The 18,996-nt window shown below is 39.8% G+C and overlaps 1 protein-coding gene across 4 annotated transcripts in view; it reads left to right on the top strand.

The window, feature by feature from the left end:
• The first annotated feature begins 5,691 nt into the window (after nucleotides 1–5,691).
• Nucleotides 5,692–18,996, top strand: part of FAM83B (family with sequence similarity 83 member B) — an 81,109-nt gene continuing 67,804 nt past the window's right edge. Inside the window, exons 1-2 of one of the 4 annotated variants that reach the window (XM_055330047.1) lie at nucleotides 6,078–6,113; nucleotides 12,772–12,823. The gene's annotated coding sequence lies outside the window, so the exon portion shown is untranslated. The other 3 variants (XM_055330048.1, XM_055330046.1, XM_055330045.1) reach the window with 3 other exon arrangements.

Genomic DNA, 18,996 nt, shown 5'->3' on the forward strand with positions numbered 1-18,996 from the left:
AATGATGGACAGAAATGGATGCTTGTTCTCCGGGAACTTGTAGTTCTCTGGGAACAAAAGAAGTTGAGCTTTGCATAAATAAATTTAAGATTATAATTCTTATGGTTTTTAGGAAGAAAAAGCACATGATGTCTTGTAAACCTGGAATTCACTGGTCTAGGGAAGGCTTTCCTGGGAATAGAAGCTTTGCATTTAACTCTGAAGGAGGAGTTAATAGATTTTTTCTTTAATACACAAGCATGTTTAATGCAGCATTGTGAATAGTAGAAAAATATCATCAATATAAAAGTCTAATCAGTGAGGGAATGCCACTTATATAATAAGTATCCTTACAAAAGGATATTATGCACCCATTAAAAATTAATTAGAACTTTACCTTTTGATACAGAAGGATTTCCATGAAATGATATTGCGTAAGAAAATGAACATTTATTAAAACAAATAAACATAGGAAATATTCTACAGAGTAGTTTCCTCAAGGGAAAAAGAGGAGAAGCAGGGTGAAGATAGCTTTCTAGGCAAAGGAACAGCATCTGCAAAAGCTGTGAAGAAGAAAAGAATCTGAAAAACGGCTGATAGATCTCAGAAAATGGTGGGGTGGGGTGGGATGTGAGGGGAGGAGGAGATGCCAGTTGAAGCAGAGAGATAAGCCAGACCATATAGGAATAATCCACGTGAAGGACTTTGTTGTTACCATTCAGTGAATGCTTTATACTTTTGAACTCCTTATTCTTTCATCACTTAGCAGTTGCATGCCATCACGTGCGGGTCCTGCAGAGTACTGAACATATATTAGAATCTAAAACATTATGCCTTGTACAAAGGAATTACTCCATAAATCCTAGTTTTCTACTTTGCTTATCCCTCCTTTTCATGCTGCTCCTCCCATAAAAGAGTATAATGTAGCTTTATAGTTCTCACCACTCAGACCCAATGCCCTTCCATGTTTTTGAACAAATGAGGTTAATAAGGTTACTGTCTCCTTATAAGAGTAAAACCGAATGACATTTCTTCATAAAATAACCTATGCACATGTTTTTTAAAAGTAATTTCGTGCCTAATTATAAGAAATTTACAAAGAATGCTGTTTGTTTGTGTATAAATATTCACACATAAGTAGGCCAAAAAACGTAAATTTGTTAGATGCTTGACCCACCGATGTTAAAGGAGAGTCATCAGTTTTATTGGTAGCTGATGCAGTTTTGTCAGTGCTATGATTTAAAAAATAAAAAAATTGGGGTACCCCGTTAGTGGAGTGTCCAACTCTTGATCCCTGCTCAGGTCATGATCTCAGTGTTGTGAGATCAAGCTCTTCATTGGGCTCTGTACTCTGCAGGGAGTCTGCCTGAGATTCTCCCTCTTCCTCTGCCCCTCTCCTGCTGTCTCTCTCTCTCTCTCTCTCTCAAATAAACATAAAAAATAAAGAATAATTCTGACAAATGTGTAAATTAAAAATATGTTGTAGGGATCCATGGGTGGTGCAGCAATTTGGCACCTGCCTTTGACCCAGGGCGCGATCCTGGAGCCCCGGGATCGAATCCCACGTCGGGCTCCCGGTGCATGGAGCCTGCTTCTCCCTCTGCCTGTGTCTCTGCCTCTCTCTTTCTCTGTGTGACTATCATCAATAAATTAAAAAAATATATGTTGTAATTGGATTTCAGGAAGTTGGCATATATTCAAACTGTGCAAAAAAATTTCTTCTTTTGTATGTATAACAGAGAAGTTCTAGACTTAAGTAATTATTAATGGCCTTTTCACTTTCATTATGCCTGGCAGGACTGCTGTTATTTGTACAACACATGGGGTAATTTTCCATTGTGAAGGACATATTATAGGATATCTATCATTCCGGATCCTCGCCCATTAAGTTCCTGTGGAGCCCTCAATCATTATAGCATTTTCCAAAGGGTTGGCAACCCTTTACTGAGAACTCCTGATCTGACTAGCAGAGAAGACAAGATACTGGGAGGATTAAGTTATACCAGAAGACTTCAACAACAACCCAAAAACCACACACACACACACACACACACACACACACACACACACACAGTAATAGGGATGTTATAAAGTCACATATCTTTGGTAGAGAAGTAGAAAGGGGATTAAGGCTTATGCATTTTAATGAGCCCACACCAGCCAAAGCTAGAATTGGATAATGAAGGAGTAGAGGTAAATCTTGAGTGATGGCTATCATACAGAGAGGCAGGAAGAAGCAAGGGAGATATCACAGACTGGACATCCGCTGAGCAGAGATGGGCAAAGGTATGAAGTGAAAAGAAACATGTTATATCTAGGAGACAGTGATACAGCATTGCAGACATCTGCAAATTAGATCTTCCAAAAAAGGCCCATGGAGTTGGCAGTTTACTGATTCTTCCTCTCCTCCCTCTCTCTCTCACCTTCTCATTGTTTTTTCTTTTAATTACAAAAACATAATTTATACTGCTGACTTCAGTTGAACTCTGTGAAATCTAGTCCAGGTAATGATTGCCTATGAGGACACCTAGAATGATCACTACTGATGTATTTCTACATAATTTATATAACATACGATAGCAATGGATGTCTGTGATTGTGTTAATAATGTTGGTGATAATGCCATGATAAAATACCTCTGAAGATAGCATTCATATTCATCTATAACAATGACAGAGAGCTCATGACTTTTCAGGAGAAGTAATTTAAAAGATACTTAAATTGGACAATTTTCATGTCTTAGCAAATACTGGCAACAAAAGACTAATAATGAATATTTAAAACATTGAATAATTACATTAATCAGTACTTTTTATCAAATACCTCCTATTAGCATTGCTTCATGTTCTGTCCCTCCATTTAATTGCATAATTATGCATTTTACCAGTAAATACTGGCAAGAGCCTAAAAATTATTTATTTGTTCTATGAAAAATGTAAACCACCTTCTAGTTTCATGTATCTGATCTGCTGAAAAGAAAAAGAAGAGGGAAGGAGAGGGCCTCATTCCCTGAAATAATATTAAAATTACCTAACCTTTTAGATACTTCAGATTAAAAAAACTACACAGTACTACATAGTAATTTTGAAAATGAAGGAATCACAAAGTATAATAGTACATTTTCATTCCTCTAAAGGTATTTTGTGATGGAAAATAAAACAATTATTAGTTTTATCTATATCTATCTATCTATCTATAATTTTTTCTATATCTAACTTTAATTATATTTCTTTCCACACCTCTTTTTACAAATACTCTAACATCTCTGTGGGCTTTATTTTTTTTATTTTATTTTTTATGATAGTCATCAGAGAGAGAAAGAGAGAGAGGCAAAGACATAGGCAGAGGGAGAAGCAGGCTCCATGCACCAGGAGCCCGATGTGGGATTTGATGTGGGATTTGATCCGGGGTCTCCAGGATCATGCCCTGGGCCAAAGGCAGGAGCCAGACGGCTGCGCCACCCAGGGATCCCTCTCTGTGGGCTTTAAACTGTGTTTGCATTGTTGCATCTTGACACACAGAAACACACACACGCACACACATGCAAGTCAAGAATTCAGATTAACATGGATGATTCCTAGTTATATCTACTAAACTTTATTCATCTTTCCATCCTCTGCCCAGTACTTGGCACAGTGCCTTTCCTACACAAAACTCTCAATAACTATGGGTTGAACCAGTGACTGGCTAACTATTACTTACATATTAGTTTACGTAACAATTTAAATGTGGCAAGAATATGAAATGATTATGAAGCTCATTTCAGTAAATTTCACAGTAGTCTTAACACGAAGTGTCTTATAAGAGTATTAAACTAATATGCTGATTCAGTCGGTGGTAGGTTTTGCCAACACTATTGGTAATTTTGCTTCTTAACTTCCCTCAGAGTACTTGGGAAAACTGTTTTTGATAAACACTTCTAGATTTTTTATTGTTATATGTGACATTCTTTCTGTATGGATGGCTTTACTGCCTAGAAGCCATTGTCTTAAACTGCGTTAAAATATGTATATTTTAAAGCTCTTAAAGGGACGCAAGATTACTCCACTAACTAATGAGTTTTGTCATTATTCAATTCAAATTCCAACAGTTCTGTGAAGTTCCATCAGCATCCCTTAATGATTTAAGCAGTTAATCATTACTTCCTTTTACCTTTTAAAGACCTATGTGCTTTCCACTTCTAGTTCCTCATACTTGTTGTACTATTAGCTCCCTTTCTTTTTTTTTTTTTTTTTTTTTAGCTCCCTTTCCTAGAGCACGTGTCCACTCTCTTCGCTTGGCCTGTAGGCTCCTTTAAGGGGTCAGGTCAGTTTTGCATATTTTCCCATCCCACTAAGGGCAGAAAGGCTTTAGCATGGCACCTTTAATGGGGTCTCTCTTTCCATTTACATTTTCCTCTCTTTCATCTGCTTTTAAGAATTGACACTTTAATAGATATCCTTCTTTGAAATTTCACTTGATTTATGTGTGAATGAACATTTTAACAAAATGAGACTTTCTATGGGCTCATTTTAACTTGTTTAGTCTAAATATTCTTGCTATTTTTAAGTGTGTATTTATGAATGCAGTCCCAAATGCCCCTGAGAAACATCCAGAATTATTTTTGAACATCATAAAAGCAAACAACTAAATTAAGTACCACACACAGATAACATGAATTGAGTGAGTCAGATGATTGCATGTCGAGAATGAAGACCAAGATTGCAAACATATTAAAAGGTTAGACATGGGAATCGCAGGAACCAAAGAAAAAAGTTACATATATAAAACAAGATAAATTGAAGATCATAATATTGAAGAAACTATAAATCACAGATACCACAATCTGGGAAGCCTATCTTTGTTCTCCCTTGGGACTTGCTTTTACTTTCTGACATAGCCCTTTGCTCTGCTCTGTTTCAGCATCTAGGATATGTAAATCTCATCCTCCAGGCTAAGTTGATTCATCAGTCAAGACGTAACTGAAATCCCAATAGTTTAGCATTTTCCCCAGGTACTTTATTCAGAGCAAAATATCCATAAAAGTCATTTTTAAGGTCAATTCCATTTTATGATAATTTACATATTATGCCCAAAGCTTAAAATAGGCTTATTATTACCCCCAGCTTCATTTTTTTCCCGTTCTAGGGTGCATTTTTAACGTTTGCTGCAAGCGGCTATGTTTTGAAGACTATATGATCATCCAGTTGTTGGAAACATTCCCGAGAGTTATTGAGGTGTAGACAAAATTTTAAAACATAAGTTTTATTAATTGCTGCAATTTACGTTGAAACCACATAATGCCGTCATTCCCCGAACACTGCTCCACAGCAGCCCACCTAGAGTGAGTGGCCTGCTTTTCACGCAGGTATTCCCGTTTTAAACAGTATCTTTTCCATCTCAACTCAACAACCAGGGTCCTCCAAAGTCGATACCAAATCTTTGATGATGTTTAGAATTTCCCTTTCCCATAAAAAGGTACGTGCACAAGCGCCGCTTCTACCACCTTTCCACCGCCTGCGGCTTCCCAAGCCTGCAAAGCCCCCTGCAGTTGGGTAGGGGTCTGCAGAGCCGGCTGCTGATTGGCACGATCTCCTGCAGGCTGCCCGCGCCCCACCCTCCCCAGGGAGGTGCGACCCGGTCCCCCACGCCCCCGCTCTAACCCCGAGGCCCCCGCGCTCCGCCTCCCGGAGCCCAGGAAGGAGGTGCGTGGGGGCGCAGCCCCGCTCCGCCGAGGTCACCGGTTCCCAGGTGAGCGCCGCCGTGCTCCCGGCCTCTGCTCGCCCGGGCCCAGGTGTCGGGACGTGTAATGGCCCCGGAGCCCGCGGGGCGGACGGGGAGGGCGGGCTTTATACTTGGCTGGTAGAGGGCTGGGTGGGGAGAGGGCTGGGTGTCGGGAGCTCAGGCAGGTCCTGAGACGCCTTCTGGCTGCGCGGGGGTTGCAGTGACACCGCTTCTGACTTGTTGCGACTGGTCCGCACGCCCGCCCTCCCTCGGCCGTGCGCCCGGGCCCGGGAGGCGCGGTCGGGGCGGGAAGCAGCCGGGACCTGACGCTCGCCAGGTAACTCCCGTCCCCTCCCTCGGCCTCGCCGTTTCCTGGGCGCCAAACGTCGGGCGGCTGGCGCGGCGGCGCGCGGCTCGGGGCGCTCCTGGCCGTAAGTGGGGCTCGGGGGGCCCCCCCCGGCCGCGGCGGGCGGGGGCTCCCGAGGCTGCACGCGCGGTGGGCTGGCCCGGCGGGGGAGGAGGGATGGCGAGCACCGGGGCGGGGGGGGGTGGGGGCGGGACCGGCAGCTCTCCGGGGTGCAGAAACCCCTTTCCTCTGTCTGGTCAACTCTCCTCCATCGTCGGGCGGCTGAGAGCGCGTGGGGAAGTTTGAAAAGTCAGGTCTCCGGCGGGGCGCGCTCGGGTTCCTCCAGGGCAGGCGCCGCCCACCGTGGACGCGGGACTGGTTTCCTCTCCGCTTCTGGAGCGCGCGGCAGGCCCCGGGGCAGGGGGGCCGGGGAGAGGGGGGGCAGGGGGGGCAGGGGACGGGGGCGGGGTCTGGAAGGGCCTGGCGGGAGGGGGGAACCGGGGACGCGGGCCGGCCAGCCGAGGGGGCGCAGGCTGCCCAAGAGCGCGTGTGTCTTTAGGTGTCTAGTGCGGGTGGACTGGGAAAGCAAGACAAGCGTTATTCTGGACGAAATCTCCTCGGTTTGAATCCAGTTGCCTTAAGAATAGTTGAGACCTGTGCTTTCCCGAGTCCAGTCGGCGGCCTGTGTCCTTGGTTCGCTCGCTAGGGTGACCCTAGTACATACCAGATTTTGAGAACCAGTGTGCCCAGAGGAGATAGCTTCTGGAAAGGTAGTCGGAGACTTTAGGCCTATTCTTTGTGACACGTTAGGAGAATGATTACCCCCTATAAGGTGTGTGCGGAGGCCGAGAATGTGTGTGTGTCAGTTATTTATTGCATGAGGATGTAAAGAGACAATGGTGCTTTATGTGGAGGAGGCTGTGGGAAGGAACACAGGATACCGACCGTGCTGACTCTGCATGCAGTGATGAGGTTCTAAGTTCTAGCATTTCTGACCCAGAAGTGGAGAGGAGAACTCAGAGGGGGTCAGAACACAAAGAGAAAGCCGTGCTGGCGCAAACAGTCAAGGCTGGAGACCACGATGTCCAGCAACTCATTTCCAGATTCCCACTTGCTACACATTTTGCCAGGTTCCTGGCAAGCACCTCCCCTCTTTCCCTTTCTCATCCCCAACCAATGCAGGAGCCCCAGGGAAATCCCTGACTGAGGCTGAATCAGCCCTGACATGAAATAGGACAAGGGAGCAGTGATGAAAGGGCCTTAGAAGAGAAATCGAGTTTTTGTTTGTTTGTTGGGTTGATTTTTCAAAATAACTAGGGAATGAGAATGGTGTGAAGCCGGATGGAGTGGGAGTTAGGGGTCAGTCTTTGTTTTGTTTGTTTCCCAGGATGATGGCAGTCCCCACACCTTCCTGTTTCAAATTCCACCCCCTGGCTTTTGGGTTTAGGGCACACGTGGTGTACACACCTATTAAAGAGTGCTGGCTGCACCCTGCAGAGTTGAGGGGCTGGGTAGATGCTGCCTTTAAAGCTGGCACATTCTAGACCACAGATGCTCAGAACTTATTGTGGGAAACTTTACCTATTGAATAGTTGCTGAAAGGGATTGGCATAGATGGAGACAAACCACACCTATGGTGCTGACTCAGTAATGTCTTTTGTGATTACACTCTGGAGATTATTACTATAACAGACTAAACTCTTTTGGGGTGGCTTAATTAATTTTATTATTCTTTCTATTATATCTTCTCCTGCTACGATATCGCCTTATTGTTTATGGTGGAGGTTCATACATGGAGTATTTTCTTGACCATGACTTAATGCTGCAGCAACTCACCTACCTGTTTCCTGTCCAATTATATTATACAGTAATGAGTTTCCAAGATGTAATATTACACTTTAAGTCTTGAGAATCTTGTGGAAGAAAGTGTGCTCCCAGTAAAGCAGGCCTCTTCTATAACATCTGGCTGGAGGAGAGCTTTTGAAAAGGCCCCACTTAGCTTAATTTAACTAATTATTTATTAAATTACAAGTTGTCCTTGTCTAGCTAGTTAGGTAAGTTTGTATATCTGCTCTCTGTAACTTGTAAAATAGGAGTGTTCCAGGGGGTGTTTCACAATTCAATGTCTGTTAAACACAATGTTACTGCTTATTTTGTAATTTTGTTTATTGAATTATTTTTAATCTGGGAGTGGGATGTATGAGGAATTTTGTTAGCAAGTTTATCATTTGAAAATGAACATACAGTCTCCCTATCACCCCCCAAATAGTGTTCTAATTGATGGTTATGGATTTTAAGGTACCCTGGATTAAATTTTATACAAATAGCACCTAAGCTCCACTGAACAATTAAATACATCAGTAATTCTCTGAGAAAATGTGAAGCCTTCAGATGGAGCTTCTCTTTTACTGAGGTAGGCCAGTGGACATTAGCCTTGTTTTGTGATGTCTGTCCCAGCCCCCAAGGGTGGAGTAGGGTTCCCAGGGGGTCCGTACTTCTAATCCTTAGAAACGGAGAACTGTGGGCTACTGCCATAGGAACTGGGGAAATGATGGGCTCCAGTAAAAGGGGCATGTGTGGAGGAGAAGTGGAGTGGGAGCAAGTTGGCTCTGGGACTGGGAAGGAGAAGGCTTATTAAGAAGTCAGGGGGTTAACATATATAGGAGGTAGGAATGAGGGATCAGAGAGGCAAATGATGTTTTCAGCAGCTGTGATGCTGTGAGGAGATGAGACTGGGTTGGAGAGATGATCCAGACATAAGGGTTATTCATCCATTGGGCACGTCTGTGTTGGGAAGTGTTTGAATCATTGATCATGGCTGATATGAGGAACCTTTTCCTCAGGGACATCTAATTACTACTCAGTTTATAATTTTGTTTTATTTTCATACTGTCCTTAGGAGGGAGGCCAGATGTCCCCTAAAGGCACATGACTTTTATCTTTTGAACTATATATCAAGTGATTTGTAGACTGCACCCATTTCTGGGGAAGGTAAATTTGTGATGGTCAGCCTTTTGAGAACTGGCATAGGGTCAGGTGTAATTTCCATGTTACTGGCAGTCCTAATATCTAAGGTTTACAGCAAATTTATGCAGTCCTGATATCTAAAAGTTATGATTTTGTGCTCTAATACTCTCCATTAAACATGCACATAAAACAGCACTATTTTGTGCTGAGCAATGTGCTGATTCACTCTAGGTAGGAAGGTAATAAGATACTGTTCCTGGATCTCAGGAAGCTTACAGTTAGGGACCTAATAACATTTACAAGTACAAACAAATTAATGAATCTGGTCCACTTACGATTTCCTTCATATTCTCTGGATGTTCCAGCAGATAGTGTATATGTCCATTAATCACTTGTGAAATTAAACATTAGCAGACCTGACTTAGTTGTGATTTTGGACAAAGTACCCAATTTTTTTTTTTTTAAGATTTTATTTATTTGACAGCACAGGCAGAGGGAGTAACAGGCAGAGGGAGAGGGAGAAAGCAGACTCCCCACTGAGCAGGGAGCCCTAGGACAGGGGATGGGGGCACCATCCCAGGACCCTGAGATCATAACTTGAGCCAAAGACAGATGCTTAACCAACTTGAGCCACCCAGGTGCCCCCAAAGTATCTAAATTCTATTGGCCTCTCAGGTGTGTCCCATCCTACTGGGAGATTATCTGTGATCACTTCGTATTAAGGGTACCATAAAATAATGTTAACTAACATCTCTCCACAGTCTCACTGGGAAGCTCATTATTTTTACTTGTTTTGTCACATTTTCATTTCAAAGGGTTTTAGTACTCTATTTATTGTCAGGTTGCTTCTCTGATTAAATGAGCATTTCTCTTTTGGGGAAGAAAAGGCAGTTTTCAAAGCACCAAAAAGTGGCATCTTCCACTTCAGTGGCTGCAGTAGAGTCACTCAGCAGAACTTTTGTCCAGGCTGTCATTTATTTCCATGCACAGGCAATGATGGCTTTCATTCTTAACAGCACATTGCTCCAACTACTTAGTCTCCTCTGACTCATTCAACAGCTGTTTCTGTTGTTTTAAAATAATTGCCTTTTTCTTGAATAAATGTGACTTCTGAATTATTTGTTAGAGAAGGGCAAAAGCCAGCCAAGTTCTTAGAGTGAGAAGCTAGTGACCAAGTCTCCCCCCGCCCTCACCCCAGTGACTTCTTGCTTCAAATACATGCCTTCCTTCCCTTCATCTCTTCTTGTCTCTCTAATCTTTTGTCCAATCTTGCGGCGGTTTCTGGCCTCTTTGTTCCTTCTCCATGCTTCTCTTCCTTTTCTTTCTTTTCCTCTGTCTTCACCTCCCTTCTTTCCTCATCCCCTTTCATCCTTAAGCTCATCTTCATTTTCTGTTCCACCTCTCATCTTTTCTTTTTCCTTCTCTCCCATTCCCTACTTCTATTTATGTGGCTATCTCTCCATCTCTTCACCTATTTGTCTTTATTTCTGTCTGTCATCTCTCAGTATCAGTACACTTTTCTATTTTGGTACATTGTGGGCTTCTAAAAACCTATAAGATTCAAATAATATGAAAATCAATAACATATATTGCAGAGGTAATTTTATAAGAGATCAAATATAAATAAAATTGCCAGTTATACTTTAAATGTTAGAATCATTTAGGGTTAGGTTAGAACCCTAACCTTAACCCTAACACTATTCAACAACATGGTTCTGACATGTGTACGTGTGTTCAGTGATCATCTGATTAAAACTAAGGATTTACCTTCTTTGACATGTTCAATAATTACCATTTTTGCCGTTATTATACTCAGCTTCTTAGATAAGCATTTTACTAACATAGAGACTTTCATTTTTCCATTTTCCTAAAACTGACATAAAATAAGTTGAAGTTTCAATAAAATATTCAAATAAGAGTACAAATAAGAATAAAAAGAAGAATGGTGTTACTGAAACTGGATATTAACATGCCCACAGCCTCTGCAGTAAGTTGCAATGTTTATTAATTGATGGATTGAAAACTGGGTTTATCATAGGAAAGGTACTCTTTAGTGTCAGCATCTAATGTAGAAAGGTTCAAAGTCAAAAAAACCTAAGTAGGGATCAACTGTACATATAATCAAAACTTACTTTAAAGAAATTTCAGTAGGAAAATGATACTAAAGAAAATCAAAAGTACCCTAAGGCTATTGGACCCAAAATAAAGTTCCGCAGAAGTTGGGACAGAAGCCCGTGAACATCCTAATTAGTTATATGCATGTGTCACACATAGAATAAATGACTTGAGTTAAAGAAACTAATTATTATGTTTGATTTTCATATCCTAGCACAGTGGTATCATTATTTGGGGTATCTTCTCTCTTTTCCATCATGCTTACACCGGTGTGGGCCTTACAGACAAATGGGAGTGAAACATAAGAGCTGCCAGGTGCAGTTTCTGGTTCAGGTCTAGTTTATAGAAGATGACTAGAGCTTTATAAGGATCAGCCTTTGCTCAGTCATTACTGTTACCCAGAGTAGAACCACTGTCACAGGAATTTAGCACAATTGTGAAGGAACACTGTTTATGTGTAATCCACAAGACCTAGAAACCCATCTTTACAAATCCAGCAGCATTTTATAAAAGATTTATTTATTTATTTATTTATTTATTTATTTATTTATTTATTTATTTATTAGAGAGAGAGAGAGAGAGAGAGAGGCAGAGACACAGGCAGAGGGAGAAGCAGGCTCCATGCCGGGAGCCCGATGTGGGACTTGATCCCGGGACTCCAGGATCTCGCCCTGGGCCAAAGGCAGGCACCAAACCGCTGAGCCACCCAGAGATCCCCCCCCATTTTAAAAAATATATATTTATTTATACCTTTTTGGTTAACTTCTGTGTGTGCAAGTGTTCTATGAGCAAGTGAGAGGAGCCAATGAAGAAAACAACAAAAGATCTAAAGTAGGGTGGGCTAGGTTTCCAATCAGATTTTTTTTGGGTATTTCTGAGGGAAAGTAAAAAAGAAGTACTTCATTTCATCTCTGATATAGCTATCTACACAGGCTTAATTAAAAGTGAATCCTGAGGGAAAAGACTAATGTAGGCTTGCTAGACATTGAGATTGCTTTACATGTTCTGTTTACTTATATGGCTCTTTATACAAATTAAATTATACAAATTAAAATCTTTCCACGCTAGATAGGTTATTAACACTTCATATTTTTTGGCATGTTAACTAAATAAACTTGTGTCCACTTGCACAGTTTCTGCAATATTATTTCTCTTATAAACCTCTACTTTTATTTTTTAAAAATATTTTTGTTTCTTTATTCTAGAGAGACAGAGCTCGCACATGCAAGTCAGGGGAGGAGCAGAGGGAAAGGGATAAGTAGACCAGGAGCACAGCATAGGGCTCTGTCTCAGGACCCTGAGATCATGACCTGAGCCGAAATCAAGAGTCTCAGATGCTTAACAGACTGAACACCCAGGCGCCCCAAACCTCTACTTTTTAATAGTCCAAGGTCTTTTTTTATTGCTGCTAAATACATAAAACACTGACTTTTGATAGCCATTCATTACTAACATGCATAAGGAAAATACATTTTCTTAAGACATTTTATTTGCAAACTTTCACTTTTTCATAGATGAAGGACACTGTTTTTGTTATCTGTATTTGGAAAGCCACTTTACTAGTTCATATTGGAACACTTGTTTATGATGTTTTCCTACAGCACCTGTTCTTCTGTAAATGTCAGTGTATACCAAGATTGACTTTCTGTTGTCTTACGTAGATTCAAAAGCTGGGACAAGAAGACATCGGAGACGCGTTCAACATTTCACTTGGTAGGGCCCTTGTTGCTAGTGGTGCTCTCATCTAAATATATCAAGTCCTTGTTCTGTATCATACAGAGGTTCAGAAACTGAGGTTGAGAGATCTTGAACCCACTTCCGGTGGTAATCAGGGAATTGTAGATAGGTGCTTTGAAGTGGGGAGGGTTGGTAAGACAGACTGATGAGGGTGAGGAAATAGACCTCTTGTTATTTCCCCTTTGTGATTAAGAGTAAGAGAAGAATGGAACATTGATCTCAGCATACTTAAAATGTAAGACAATAGGCCTTAACTAAACAGCAGTGATAGTCAAAATAAGGAATTCCCAATATGACAGAGGCACAGATAAATTAGAATAAACAGCATAGTGGCCTTTGAGCAACTTTCATTTTAGTTATGGGGATACAGGCAATGGCAAGTAAACAAATGCCTTGATTATTTTTACATAATAATAAGTGCTCAATGTTAAATAAAACCAGGTAATAGAATTAAACATGGCAGAGAGGGTAGGTCCTTTTTAAAATGGGAGGTCTGGAAGACCTCTCTAAGGAGGTGCCCCATGAATAAGAACGAAAAGAAAGAGAATTCCAAGCTGTTGGAACAACTATTGAAAACATCCTAAAATGAGAATTAACTTGGCATGTTCCCTGTAAAGACTGTAAGCCAGGGAATATGTCTAGAAACCAGCTGAATATATGAGTCTGGAGCATGGGGGAGCAGTCACATCTAGAGATTTTCGAGTCATCATGGATATAGAATATTTTCTGATGGAAGACTAGATGACATTATCCTGGGGAGAATATTGCCATAGAAGAGTGAAGGTACAGCTAAGTCAAGTTCCCAAGTCCAAGCCCAGACAGCAGGAAAATAAATAGCTTTGATGACTTAAGAAGGAAATTCTTACCTTCTGTCCCTCAATCCAGTATTGAGAATATCTTGGCAATGATTTTCAGATACCATTGGCAGTAACAGTAGTCACTTAAAAATCATTTCCCCTAGTACTGTAGCATTCTCAAGGAAAATAAACAAAAACCCAGATACTGATCCTGTTGTAAGTTTTGCCTACCTTTAGTGTAGAGAGATATACACACACTTCTTGAAACCAGAATCTAGATTTGCATCGGATGTTGTGTGTTGGATAAACTTCAGCCTTACACTGCTGTTTTACCATGTTGGAAAATATGGGCTTTTAAACTCAGCACTGCTCTGGAATAAATACTCTAATTTCACCTTAATGGTATACTACACATCTATAATCATAATCCATTTAAACACCCAGTGAATCCTTCCTGCTGAAATAAGTTCATATTATAACAGAAGTGATATCAAAAACAGGAGAGAAATAAGTCCTACTTTACAGCTAATTTGTATCACTATGTTGAAAAACAAGACTTAGAACTTCATTTCATGAAGATTAAATACCCAGAAACTATTTTCAGAATGACTTTAACATAATTAAACATTTCAAAATGCAGTTCTTAGGGGAGAATTCCCAAATGACACTTGATAACATTTCTATCCTACTGACAAAGTGCTCATTTGAAATTAGTATTTATGTTTATTTTTATAGAGATCTATGGATTTATCTAATTAGTTTTATAATGCTCAGGGGGTTTCTAATTACTCTTTTAAGAGTCCTGTTCTGTGGGCAGTATTTTGTATCAAAAAACTAACCTCCATTTAATAGAAACAAATAGGTGCTTCAGTCTGAAGAGTTCTGCATGGGTACTATCATTTAAAAATACTTACCCTTCAGGATTTTTTGGCCTATCATAATCAGCTCTCATAATGTTATAGTGAGTTATTAAATAAGTGTATTATTAGCTTGTTATGTAACAGTTATGTACTGAGCATTAATAATCGTGCTAAACAGAGATAATCTCCACCATCACAGAGTTTATAGTCTAGTGAAGAAGATAGAGAGTAATGCATTTAAATAATGCTTGGAAGGTGGTAATATGTGCAACATTGCTATATAAGCTCCTTACAGGGACTCTGTTCCTTCACCAGGAAGTTGGGGATAGCACAGCACACCGTGAGCTACTTATTCAGACCTCATGAAGTGTATGCAGTTATTTTAATTTTTTTTTTCCTTTTTGGTCACTGAACCTATATAGCTTTAGTTTCCCATATTCTGTACTTGTTTATGTGTTGCTCTGTAAGAATTATTAAACTGTTTTAGATGAGGCATTTTGAATTCCCTATGACAGTCAACTTAGTACATAAATGGAAAAAACAGGAGGGTATTCTAAAGTAAAAAATAACTATTGGAATAAATCTCTTAAAAATTCATTTGTCCCCAAAGCAAAAGAATACATATATATTGATAAAAATTTGGTAAATACAGAAAAGTGTAAAGAAGTTTTTAAAAATCACCCATAAAACCACCTCTCCAGGGTAGCCACTTTCAATTTTACGTATGTGTTTTTATTTTTATTTTTAGATGAACTTTCTTTAATTATAACTCTGTTCTCATATAGTTTGATAACATGCTTGTTACCCATAGAGTGTCATCATTTTTCTTTGCTATTAAAACTACTAGAGGCAGATTTTGACTGTCTTGGCTTTTTGTTTTGCATTTGAAAATTGGTGTGTAGAATATTCTTTAAGTTCAAAAAAGAAAATTAAGGGGCTCCCAGGTTAAGCATCCAACTCATGATTTCAGCTCAGGTCATGATCTTAGGGTCCTGAGATCCAGCCTGCCGAAGATTCTCTCTCCCCTCCCTCTGCACTCTTTCTTCTACCTGTGCTTGCTCCAGTGAATTCTCTCTCTCTCTCTCAAAAAAAAAAAAAAAAAAGTTGAATTATGAAGACTGACTTAGGAGAAACTGAGAAACTGAGATGAAGGACATTAGGCAGTTCTTGTCACACTAGAAGCACTTTTTTTTTTTTTTAATTTTTATTTATTTATGATAGTCACACAGAGAGAGAGGGAGAGAGAGGCAGAGACACAGGTAGAGGGAGAAGCAGGCTCCATGCACCGGGAGCCCGACGTGGGACTCGATCCCGGGTCTCCAGGATCGCGCCCTGGGCCAAAGGCAGGCGCTAAACCGCTGCGCCACCCAGGGATCCCTAGAAGCACTTTTTTAACCACCTCCCCTCCCCCAAAAAACCTTAGCAAGTTTGTGGGTATTACAGATCTTTTCAGCAGGTAAAATGAATATCTTGTTAGAATTTTGTCAAGGGTGCCCTGGAGCCCAACTCATTGCACATGATAGGACTCTTTCAAAGATCTGTCCTCTGCTTGATTATATACAGAAAGTGGATACTCATGAAGAAAATAAGAGAAAAATAGAGCCTTATTGTTAAGTAAAATTCTCTCCTATATTACTGTTACTAGGGTGTGGGGGTTCAGGGATCCAAAAGCTCAGGCTCAGCCACTCGCTGCTTACAAAATCCAAAGGCAGACAAGAAGTAGTGAATTGAGAAAGTTTATTGTAGTGAGGCCACCTCTGGGGAGACAGTGGACCAGCACTTCAAAGTCTGTCTCCAAAGTGCTGAAAATACTTTTCTTTCTTTCTTTCTTTCTTTCTTTCTTTCTTTCTTTCTTTCTTTCTTTCTTTCTTTCTTTTTTCTTTCTTTCTTTCTCTTTCTTTCTTTTTCTCTTTCTTTCTTTTCTTTCTTTCTTTCTTTCTTTCTTTCTTTTTCTTTATTCTTTCTCTTCTTTTTCTTTAAAGATTTTATTTATTTATTCATGAGACACACACAGAGAGAGGCAGAGACATAGGTAGAGGAAGGGAGAAGCAGGCTCCATGCAGGAAGCCCAATGCAGGATTTAATCCCAGGACTCCAGGATCATGCTCTGAACCAAAGGCAGATGCTCAACCCCTGAGCCACCTAGGCGTTGCACTTCCACATTTCTATAAGGAAAATGTGGGACAAAGGTCAGTGGGCAAATGCAGATGAGCAGAAGAGGTCAGGTGATAATTGTCTTGGAGTCAGTCAGAAGGAATCTTGCTGGCTCAGAGCAGTTCTTATTGCTTGAAATTCCCATCATGGGATGTTTTGCCTGTAGGGTCTTTTGCCTGAGTTAAGAGATAAGCTGGGAAGAAGAATTTAGTCAATTAGAAAGTACACACTGAGGTCAAAATGGAAGTGTTTGAAGTCATCTTTCATTACTATCTAACAATTTATTTTAGTAGTCTTTATGGCTGATACAGAGTTGAGAGCTTTTTATCTCATTTAGTCCTTTTGCAGTCAGTACTGTTCTTTTACCCATTTTACTGATGAGGGACATGAGGCTCAGACCCCTGAAATTTCATGACCAAAAATTTAAGACCAGTATGTGGCAGAGTAGAAGACAAAACTTGGGCCATCTCACCCACTCTGTGTCACTGAACCAACCAGTGATTTTTCACTCAACCCTACTCTCCCTCTTCACACAATTAAAAGATGACTCTTCTGATCTTAAGATCATTTAAAATATTAATTCTGGCACCTAATATATATGCTGTTTGTTTCTGCAAACTGTATCAATGTGTTTCTATTGATTCATCTGAACGATTGTTACATATATTGATCAGGTTCAGGACAAGATGGAACACTTTATAGCACAAGATACAATCCCATTAGGATGACCTTATTCTTTTCATTAGAGCTTCTGGAATGCTAGTATCATGATAGAATGCTATTCTGGAGCAGTTAAGTTGTTGATAAAACAGTAATTTGCTTTAATTTCACTTGCATTTTAAGCCATGCATAGAGTAATTCCACTTGCATTTTAAGCTATGCATAGAGTATTCCTCTGCAGTTTGACTATCTAGTGTACGCTCTCTGAGAAAAATGTTTATTGTTTTTTCTATGAATTTCTCTATAGGAATTACTTCATGATTCCAATGACAGTAAACGATTATGTTTTAATGTTGTTAACATATATTGGGAGTCTTTATATTCTTATATCTGGTCTATCATTTAAACTGGGGATGGAAAATATATTGAGTAACAGGTAATATACACAAACCCTGGAATTAAGTACTTTGACATGAAAGCAATAACACCACACCATTGCCGAATTTAAAGAAATTAATAAATGTTCAGATATTAAACAAATGGAATTTTTATTTATAAAAATTTATATTTTTTATTTATAAAATGAATTGGAGGTATTTAGTTTTCATGAGTTTGATAAGATAGGTGATTCTATTTGTGATCTACCTATGGAGATATTTGCAACTAGAACCCTAGGACTGCGTGTGCTGTGTGTTCATGTTTTCTTTGGCCTGCTGAAAATCAGACTCTGTGTAAGACTGCAATTGGTACTCTTGGGCCATTTTGTTGTAAGTATTACTATAAAGCCAGCTGAGAATTTTTAAATAAGTTTGGATGCCAAAATTTGATACGAAATTGTACTTGACAACTTGACTATTATAGTCAATTTTTAAATTTAATAGTATCATCTTTAATATTTTAATTGTCATCTTAAGTTTCTGGTAATCAAATTCCAAGTCAAACACAATCTAGACAGCTAAAAATTCAAGGGAAAAAGAGATACATAATTTTCAACTGTTGTGGACCATGGATTAAATATGACCTCATCTTACTTGATTATGTCTGCAAAGAAGACACTATTTCCAAATAAGATCACATTCACTGGTACCGAGGGCTTGTACTTGAACATACCTTGTTAGAGGACATTGTTTAACAGCATTTAGAAGTTGTATACTAACAGCCTAAGACAGAAGTGGGAAGAGGATTTTGGAGATACCAGCAGCTGTGATCCTTTTTGTGTTTCTTTCAAAGTCTTGACATTCGATCATCTGCTTGTACATTAGTAACCATAACCTCCAACTATTTGTGATAAGAAAGTTGTAATTTCTCTTTGGAGCATTTTTCCACTAACCTGTTGTTTCAGAAGTCTTTTTAATGAATCTTATCAGATCAGAAACCATAAACAAGTATGTTATTTGCATATTTAGTTTTATGATAAAACTGCCAAAACATTTTCCAGAGTAGCCCATGAATTGAAATCTAATGTTTAATACCTAGTTTTGTATCCTTTATAGATTTAACACTTAGGATTTATACTTTCCACAAATCACACCAAAGATTCAATATCAAATAAATGTGTAATGCTTTTGAGGCATGGATTTGAAACCCTTATTTTATAAGCCAATTTTTTTGGAATGCGTCACTTAACTAGCAGATGACCTTTAGTGGTCAGTTTAGCTTTTACATGATAGTGAAATTT

Source organism: Nyctereutes procyonoides, unplaced genomic scaffold, assembly GCF_905146905.1.
Source record: "Nyctereutes procyonoides isolate TBG_1078 unplaced genomic scaffold, NYPRO_anot_genome, whole genome shotgun sequence".
Classification (NCBI taxonomy): domain Eukaryota; kingdom Metazoa; phylum Chordata; class Mammalia; order Carnivora; family Canidae; genus Nyctereutes; species Nyctereutes procyonoides.